The sequence below is a fragment of the Vespula pensylvanica genome, chromosome 6, assembly GCF_014466175.1.
Source record: "Vespula pensylvanica isolate Volc-1 chromosome 6, ASM1446617v1, whole genome shotgun sequence".
Lineage (NCBI taxonomy): Eukaryota > Metazoa > Arthropoda > Insecta > Hymenoptera > Vespidae > Vespula > Vespula pensylvanica.
Window position 1 is genome coordinate 3,842,041 of NC_057690.1, and position 10,064 is coordinate 3,852,104.

The 10,064-nt window shown below is 30.0% G+C and overlaps 1 protein-coding gene across 1 annotated transcript in view; it reads right to left on the reverse strand.

Annotated features, from left to right (window-relative positions):
- The window catches only part of LOC122629764 (intracellular protein transport protein USO1), an 82,041-nt gene that overhangs the window by 69,806 nt on the left and 2,171 nt on the right, over window positions 1–10,064 (reverse strand). The gene's annotated exons all lie outside the window — the stretch shown is intronic.

The following is a 10,064-nucleotide window of genomic DNA, read 5'->3' on the forward strand; positions in this document are numbered from 1 at the left end:
TTGTTGTACCGAAGAATTTCTTATAATTACTTTTCGACTGGACTTGTATTTTCGTCTGTCCAGACTCTTTTTATAGTTTTATATATTTGATTATTTGTTATTTCTGCTTATGACATACGTTAACGATCGAACTTGCGTGCTTTATAATTTATTTATTTCCGAATTCGATCTTTCTTCTTCTTTTTTTTTTTTTTATATCCACGTATTTTTTTTATTCTTTGTTAAAACGTATGTATGTGTCATATATCGAATACGTTTTAACAATTTAATACATCGATTTAATAAATTAATCTATAAATTTATTAAATCGATTCTTTATCGAATAATCTATTTTACGTTATATCGCTATCAGTTCTAATTTATATTTAATATGATTGAAAATTTATTTTATGGCTAATATCACATACCATTGTGATCTTGTTTTTTGTCACTTGGTCGTTATTGCGAATCTCCGGTCTTAAAACAACAAATTTCCTTTCTCTCTCTATTTCATTCATTTTATCGTTAATTTATACCAGAAAGTGATTTATCTTATTGTAGTTTTATTTTTAGGATACTACAGCGCGTGCCAACCAAGGAATAGAAACGTTTTATGGTCCTGGAATGTTTTTAGTGGGCGGTCAAATCTATTTTGGAGAATTCTCTTCCCTCTTTCTCTTTCAAATGCAAAGAAGATAAAACGCAAATAAATAAGAAATAAACAAAAACAAAAATAAGTAAATAAAACTAAAAAAAATCATAGGATCTTGGAGACGAGTTCCACAGAAGAATTTATACTTAACTTTACCAGAAACTCGACGTATCTCTTAGTGAAAAACCTTTCAGAGATATTTGATCTCTCTCTCTCTCTCTCTCTCTTTCTCTCTCTCTATCTATCTATCTATCTCTCTGTCTTTCATCTTTCTCTTTTTTCTCTTTTTCCTTAGCGCAAAATTGATTTCATTCGGGATTAGGCACCCCTAAACGTCTGTAGCCGCTAGGATTTGTGCCGGTGTTACTGACCTTTTTACGAGCCACTTTATTCTCGGCTATTTTCAACGTTTCTCTCTTCTAATATCACCTTCACCTCCTTCTCAACAAGATCCTTTTATTTTACTCTTGCCTCTTCGCAAATTATGATGGAGAGAAATAAAGAAAGAAGAGAAAAAGAAAAATTTGATGTATATATATATAAAAAAAAAATGCTCTTATTTTTTCCGAATTTAATCAGTACTCTAAAATATTTCTGATAAGATATCAGTACATAATATATGTAAACGATCGGTGTTATAAAATATTTCATATAAATCAATATTTCTAATAAATCTAAACTCAATCCCATATCCTTAATTATTTATATTAATCGCTTCTATCACACACTGATATTTTATTACAAATACTGATCGAAACGTTCATACATACTAATCATTTCTTTCACGAAATACTTCGCGAAGTACTAGAATTTAAAAAAAAGAAAAAAAAAAAAAAAAAAAGATACAATAACTTTTACCTTGAACATATATAATATATCTCTAATAGTTTTATTTTTCAATTCATTTGTATTTTATTTATTCGATATAAAAATATTTCTTTATTAGCCGTCTATTTTATAATATCGTATATATTTTATTATAGTGTAAGAGTGCATACTAATAAGATCACCATTGCATAAATTTATCATACTCAATAAAATTAGGACTCTTACTTACTCAATAGTGATCCTATTGGTATGCATCATAATAAAAAAAAATATATACATACATACATACATACATACATATATATATATATATAAACACATAGGTACGTGTTATACCGCATATGTACCAATATGTATATTATGAAGCATAATTTATATCCAAGCCATAATCGTTATTTGGTTAAAGGCATTCGTTACGTGAGTCCGTATGCATTGGACGTTCGCGAGAAGTGAACACTTTCACGCGCGGATGCCGAGGCTTAGTAAATATCATGGCCATATATTCTATTCGCTCTTCTCTCGTTCGATCCTATCCTACTACGAAATAGATAGAAAAATTTTTTTACGTTAACGACATTCGTACCATCGTACCTCGTAGGTCGCAATCGGCAACTTATACGAACACCAACAACTTTGGTACTCGTTTTCTCAATAACTGTGGATATGTAATATCTGTGACAGAAAAAAAATAGAGAGAGAAAGAGGAGCAAAGAGAGATGAATGTATATATGTATTTATAAATTTGTGGACCTCCATGATACTTGTTTGAGGTCAACCTCGCCTCTCTTGCATTCTTATCGATCGATTATCCTTTATTAAAACGGATCCATCGTTTATATACGACACAAACCATCATGTAGTTTCAACCTTGACGATTTATCAAATCGAAACGATTGATCAAAGTATTTGATATGATTCGATCTAAGAAATCATGTATTTTCATATAATCAAACGCTAATGATATTATTTGATCATCTACGAATAACTACTACATGTTACGGATGGTTAATAAGAAATTTTCTTTTAAACGTATATTTAAAAAAAAAAAAAAAAAAAAAAAAGAGATTATATTTTAGGACCATGTATGTATGTGTAAATCGTAAAATTAATATGATATTTAATATATCTCAGAATTGGATCAATCAAATTTTCTTCTAACGAATTAAAAAGTTAAATTGTATAGTTTTGACATCAATGTTGTCGAAGAATTTGAAAGATTTATGATTTGAAATATTGTCATTTATCTAAATTCTTCTTGAATACATATCGTACAAGATTGAAAGTGAAAGCCGGAAATACGAAAAATTCAAGCATGTTATCTGCGTACGTTAAAATAAGAAAGTAAATAACAAAGATTGAAAATATCGAATAGTTTCAAAAATCACTGAAAAATTTTCATTCGTCTGACAGAAAATCTCATACGATTATAACGAGCTATACATTGTTAAATCGAATTAATTGATATCGTATATTTCCTGACTGATAATTGAAGTAATGGGTTCAACGTAAGAATTAAAATCGTTATATGAGAAAGAACAAAAAAAAAAAAAAAAAAGAAAAAAAAGAAAGAAAAAGAAAAACAGAGATATTAAAAATTCAAGAAAAAATTGATAATACATATATAAAAATTAATAAATAATAAATATATCAAACATCATCCGATAAAACGAATAATAGTTAAACAATTTTATAGAGTCAAATCAAAACTTTCCAGATTGATTCTCAAATATCAATTATTCTATTTCGAGACTTTTCTTTTTTAGACTCGTAGTAATCATTAGATTTATAATTGTTTACAATCAAAAAAAAAAAAAAAAAAAAAAAATCCAGTCCGAAAAGTTTGAAAAAAAAAAAAAAAATGAAAATAAATAAATCGGAACTTTTGGTTCACCCTGTACTTCAACGATTACTATGTGAATAGTCTTCGATATATGCGTTAAAAAGAGTAATAAAAAATACTGAATTGAATTATAGTGTTGAATCGCAAAAAAAAAGAAAAGGAAAAAAAATAGAAAAAAAAATTATGACGCTCAACAACATGTTTATTTGTCTGATCCTCCCCTCCCATTCGCCTAACCCGGTGGTAACCATCGTCGCGTAAACAGAAGGAAAGCTCAGTGACGGTCATTGGTGAATGTATATAAGGAAGGATGTTATCTACATATATTGTGGTGAATGTGTTAAAGGAAGGACGTTGGAAATGATATCGTTATTTTAAAGTTATCGATCCATGGTATAGTTCGCGAATATAAATCGACTGGTAGTATAAGTGTACGAGACATACAGGGTGTCCAACAGGGAACAAGCAAGAAATATAATATAATATTTTTTGGTTACTGGTTTTGGCATATTTAAAAAAAAAAAAAAAAAAAAAAAAAAGAAAAAAAGAAAAAAACAAAGTTCGTACGAACCCAAACAATGTGATATAAATCTCACTTTATTTTTAGGATTACAGAGAGATGCTTTTTCTTTTTTCTTTTTTTTTTTTTTTTTTTTTTTGGAGGAAATAATTCTTTCTTTAGATCAATAAAACTCAGTGATAAGAATATCTGCAAGATTGCATTCGTATGCAAGAATGTTATTTAGAACATCTCTCGTGAAAGGGAGATAAAAAGGGAGATAAAAGATTCGTTGAAAGAATTAAATTCCGCTATAACTTAAAAAAAAAAAAAAAGAAGAAGAAGAAGAAGAATGAATTGGCAAAAAAACGAAGTCAAATAGGACGTATCACGTTCATAAGAATTTTTTCGTTATCACGGAATAGTAAACGCATAGAGTTTTTGTTGAAAAAAAAAAAAAAAAAAAAAAAAAAAAATCAAATTACGCTATAGTTCGAAGAGAAATGAAAAAAAAAAAAATAAAACGTTAAAGTCAACTGACGATAAGACGAATTACGTCTATATAAATTTTTTTTTTTTATTATTTCGACGTTCTAATATCCACCCCCTAAAATATATCAACCAGTTATTTCGGGACACCCTGTAAGTAAGTATATCGTGAATTCCAGTTCGCTGAGGTATTCACATCAAAGATGGGGTCTCTTTCCTTCGTTCCTTTCAGCTAGCTAGATTTCTTCTTCTTTTCCTTCTTCTTCTTCTTCTTCTTCTTCTTTTTTTTCTTTTTCTTCTTCATCTTCTTCTTCTCCTTCCTCTTAGTTTTATTCTTATTCGTCTTCTTCGTCTTTCAATGACTCAAGTCCACTGACCGAGACTCGAATGCCGTACTGTAAAATTGAAGAAAAAATCTTTGCCTCGTAAAACTCAGCACACTTCCGTGCTTAGCGATGGCTTCGCGCGACTTCTTAAGGATCGGGATCGGTAAACAGAGACAGAGATAGGATTCTCCATGAGAAAAGAGTGAAAACACTCTTTGCTATTGCTGTTACAACAATGAAGACGCTGAGCGTATCGAAATTCCACTTTTACATGATCACAATAGGACTCTGTCTCATTTTATTTCTTTTTTTTTTCTTTCTTTTTTTTTTTTTTTTTATTTTCTTTTCCTTTTTTCTTCTTCTTTTTTTGTTATTATTTCATTTTTTTTTAACAAGAAGATTTCGAAAGTTCAAGTTTTCAATCTTAATTATGTTACTTTCTTATTCTTTATTCCATATATGTACATATGCTCGTACGTACGTTTGAATTTCGCGGGTTTCACTTTCAATGATATAAGATATTCGTGGTTAGATCGATGACAATGTCGAAATAGTTTAATATTTTTAAATATCAAAATTATTCTGATATGATCCCCGTAATATACCAATCGAAAAACTTGTTAATCTTCATTGTAATTTCTTTATCGTTTGAATTTCGCGGCTTTTACGTTTTATGTTATACTTTCGACGTCATCAAAATGGCGGAAAATTGCAATCGACGAAATATGAAAAAGTCTTTCAGTTTTTTTTTTTTTCTTTTCTTTTTTCTTTTCTTTATTTTTTTTTTTTCGTCGGAGAAAAATATTATTAAATTTTTTTATCGATTAATTAAACACCGTTGTTATTGTTCCCGAACAATTCTCAACGCCGACTTCGACTTACAATTAGCGAAATGATATTAATTAACGACGTCTATATTGTTGTAGGAAAGTAAATTACAAATGGAGAATAAAATACATAGATATTCTCATCGACTTGCGTGAGGATAAGCGCATACCTACTTACTTACGTACGTAGGTGTCACTTAATTTGCTGTTCTCAGCAAAAATCTCGCGCCATATTGTTTATGAAACCTCCCCCGCGAGCCCGCACGCTCAGCTGCCATTGTCGAAGCGCGTTCGTTCATTGCGTTCGCATCTATCTCTAATTGCGATCATCGTCCTTCCGAGTTATTTTCATGAAAACGAGCATTGCAAAAAGATACGAGCCTTCTTCGTCGCATAGTCACGACGATCGTTAGCGACGTCGTTAAATTAAATGACATTAAAAAAAAAGAGAGAGAGAGAGAGAGAGAGAGAGAGAGAGAGAGAGAGAGAAGAAAAAAAGTTTACGTTCAAAAAAAAGAGACGGTCCTTTAACAAAATTCGTGTAATCTAAATTTATCGACTGGCTGTTTTAAAAGCAACCTTTGACCTTTTAACTTTTCACATCGAATTTGATTCGACGTTCGAGTTCTTTTTCCACTTCTCTTTTTTTCTTTTTTTCAAATACTCCCACGTCGAGTCTGACTCAATCATGAATTTTTCCTTGTCGGATATTCCAATATCGAGTGCGACTCGACGTCAAATTTTTATCATATATACTATCTACCAAGTTTTTATCAGATACATTTATCCATGTATTTGTTCGTAACGTAACGCGTGTCGCGATATTTTTTAGAACGACGTTTTAAACGATACGACATGTATTCTAATAAAAAAAATATTACTATTAGATATGTGAAAAAAAGAGTTCTTAGTACGGAATGAAAAAAAAAAGAAGAAAAAGAATAGAAGTAACAAACAAATAAATAAATAAATAAATAAATAAATAAATAGAAAGTATAAAGGATTAAATTTTATCTCGGGATTAGAGTCCGTGTTAAAAGACACGAACACGCGAGCTTAAGGATCGTAATAGTAAATCCTTTCTTGATCGCAAAGGATCGGCCATTATTAAGTTGTTCGTGGAGCTCTCGTGAATGCCGACACTTTAGTAGAGAAAGAGCACGAGAGAAAGAGCGAAAGAGAGAATAAGAAAAAGAAGAGTAAAAAAGAGAGAGAGAGAGAGAGAGAGAGAGAGAAGAAAATGTCGGGAATAATTAAAAGAATCGTCGGCGAGTCCGTGATCTTGAAGTTCTTCAGTTCTTCAGTCGTGGGAGCTCTTCGCATAGTTAACGTCGACGGAAAAATGTAATTCGTGTGAGAGAAAGAGAGAGAGAGAGAGAAAGAGAAAGAAAGAAAGAAAGAAAGAGAAAGAAAGAAAGAAAGAAAGAAAGAAAGAGAAATAGAGATAGATAATGTCTTGAGATATATATACATTACAGAGAACGTAGGAGCGACATAATTAATGATTTCTCCGTAGTAATTAGCGTTTTCACTGATCCTGACTATCGTCTAGTTCCTTGTTAGTGCACTGTACTCCAAATAACGGAACTCAAACGAAAGGATTTTCAAGAAAGAGAGAGAGAAAGAGAGAGGTAGGGAGAGAGACGGACAAAATATTTGTCTTGAATTAACACGCTTAGATGACCTTGTATATACTCTATGATGTCCTTTTTCTTTCTTCATTTTTGTCGATCCCTTTTTTATCTTCACTTTTCCAATTCTCATTCTTTTTTACTATTCTTCTTTTTTTTCTGTTTTTATTTATTTATTTTTTTTATTTTTTATTTTATTTTATTTTTTTCTATTTTAATTCTCGTTCTCCCAGCATTACTTTTTTGATCTCTTATTCATCGTATTTATTTGTCTAATTTACACTTTGTATTTTCTAGCATCAGCTTTTCATAATCTGCATTTTTCTTTTTTTTTTCTTTTTATATTATCTCTCCAATTTACATTGATTCCTTTTCTTCTTATTTTTCTTATTCTTATCGTTATCATTATTACGTTTTACTCTCGTTTTCCTCTTGGTACTTATCTAATCGTCGAATCTTCTTATTCTTCTTCTTCTTCCTCTTCTTCTTAATTCTTAACTATTATACTCGATCTTATTAATTTAATCTAATTATGATCTGTAGATCAGAGATCATTTGAAATTTATTTAAAGAACCTAATTACTTCCATAAAGAGAAAAGGTGTCGCGCCCTGTTGTAAGTACTTACTTTCTCTCCGGCAAGAAAAGATGTAAAATAAATCGTACGTAATAATTACTACCTCGATCGGAGAGGTAAGGATTCGACGTTCCAAGGTATTACGTCTGTACCAGGATGTAAACGACGATCGATCGATCGATCGATCGATCGATCGATCGAACGAACGATCGCTCTTTAAAAACCTGCGTGACACGATATACCGATGAGAAACTATTTTAAGAGAGAGAAAGGTGCTTAAACGATTAAGCAAAATACGTCGTGCGAGAATCGATCCTATAAAAAAAAAAAAAAAAAAAGAAAAAGAAAAAAAGAAAATAAAATAAAATAGAAAAGATATAAAAATTGTTCTCTACTAGGACAATCGTTCCTATTTTTTTTTTTTTCCTTTCTTTCTTTGTTTCTTTAAATTTCTAGAAAGAAAAAAGAAATAAGAAAAAAATTTCTATTCCATTCTAACGATTATATTCCCATGTAACCTTCTAATATTCTACTCTAATCTAATCAATTCTCATATCTTCTTCCTATTTCATATCAATGATCTAACAAAAGAGAAATCAAAATATGTATATATATATGTATGTATCTATATATATATGTATGTTTATAAATATACATATAACGTAGATAATTCATTTCTAAATAAAGAAATATGCATAGATACTTTAAATGTACACGATTGTTTACTTTTTTCATAAATATGTATACTTAATCACTTAAATACTCGCATAAATATATATACCTAAATAATTAATACTCAATTAATAAATATTTAAGTACACATAAGTATCAACACATATATCTATTTATACAGATACAAGGTGAAACCAAAAGTTAGTAGATGATTTAAAAAAATCAATTACTCTATCTCGATATTTCTTAACTAAATATTTTCTATTGTTTACTTTTTATTTTTTTCTTTCTTCATTCGAATTACAAAAAAATTACAAAAAAATTACAAACTTTAGAAACTTTTGAGCGACCTTTTTGCAAATCAACATATGATTACCTACATATATAAAATATCTAATAGATATAATATAAGCACGTACACAGTTCATTAAGAAAGTTCATGGAAAGTGAACGTTAATTCATTTTCAATGACTCTTTCATTTCATAGAACACTTTTTCATATCTTTACCTATATATATATATATATACACACACATATATACATATACATATATATATAATGTTTCGTGATATAGTATAAGGTAAGACGAAATAGAGAAACACGATCTATGCGATATACTCGTATTATCCGCTTAGAACTCGTCCCGACGAGTTAACGTTCGCCTAACCAACCAACCAACCAACCAACCAACCAACCAACCAACCATACCATACCATACCATACGAACCTACCAATGAACGACGAAGACACGACGAGTCCACAAGAGTATTGTAATAATGTGCGTGCAAAACTTCAGGAAGAGGATATATATTATTCTGGCTATGTTTATCCTATGATTCAGCACCGACGAGAGTCTTGTGCATCGAGTAGGCCGCGACGAAGAAGGAACGTTTCTTTCGTCGTCCTTTGCCGCCTTCGCGGTCTCTTTTCACTATTTCTTACTTCTAGCGATCGCTTCGATCCATATTCTTATTTGAATCAGTAATCGTTTTAAAAAGAATTTTTCCTTTTTTTTTTTTTTTTCTTTTTTTTCCGTACAAACTCATCGTTCATTTTCGTTCGAATAATAATTACAACTTCATTGATAAGTGATTATTAACGTAGATCAAAAATCACTAGAACGAAATTGTCTTAATTTATCCAAAAATTTCGAGATTCTTTGAAAAGAAAGAAGAGAAAAAAAAAAGAAAAGAAACAGAAAAATCAGTTACAATAATTCTCGAGACTTCTTAAACTTCATTATATATTTTTTCAAATCACGAAACTCGAACATCAACTTGTAAGCTTACAAGCATAATTTTCAACAATAGATCCAGTTTCTTCAGTTCGGACGAATTCGATGTATATATTACAACGATACCATACCACAAATATAAACGTGAATCTGTGTGTTAAAGTTAAATTAAAAAAATAAAGAAAAAAACAAAAAAAAAAAATATTCTCAATTTTCTTTTCTTTTCTCTTCTAAGATCCATCCCAAAATCTTTTTATCTCCTTTGAATGAAAATGAAAAATCGACGATAGAATTGATACAATTAAATAAAAAAAAAAAAAAAAAAAAAAAAAAACAGGAAAAAGAAGGAAATAAAGAAAAGAACAAAAGTTGTTCGTACTCGTGAGTCGTTCGTAGCCATCACTACTACAACTTCAAAGTTCGCGAGAAGACGTAAGGAAGAAGTTCTTTGGTGCGTAAGAGAACGTTATCTCTCTCTCTCTCTCTCTCTCTCTCTCTCTCTCTCTCTCT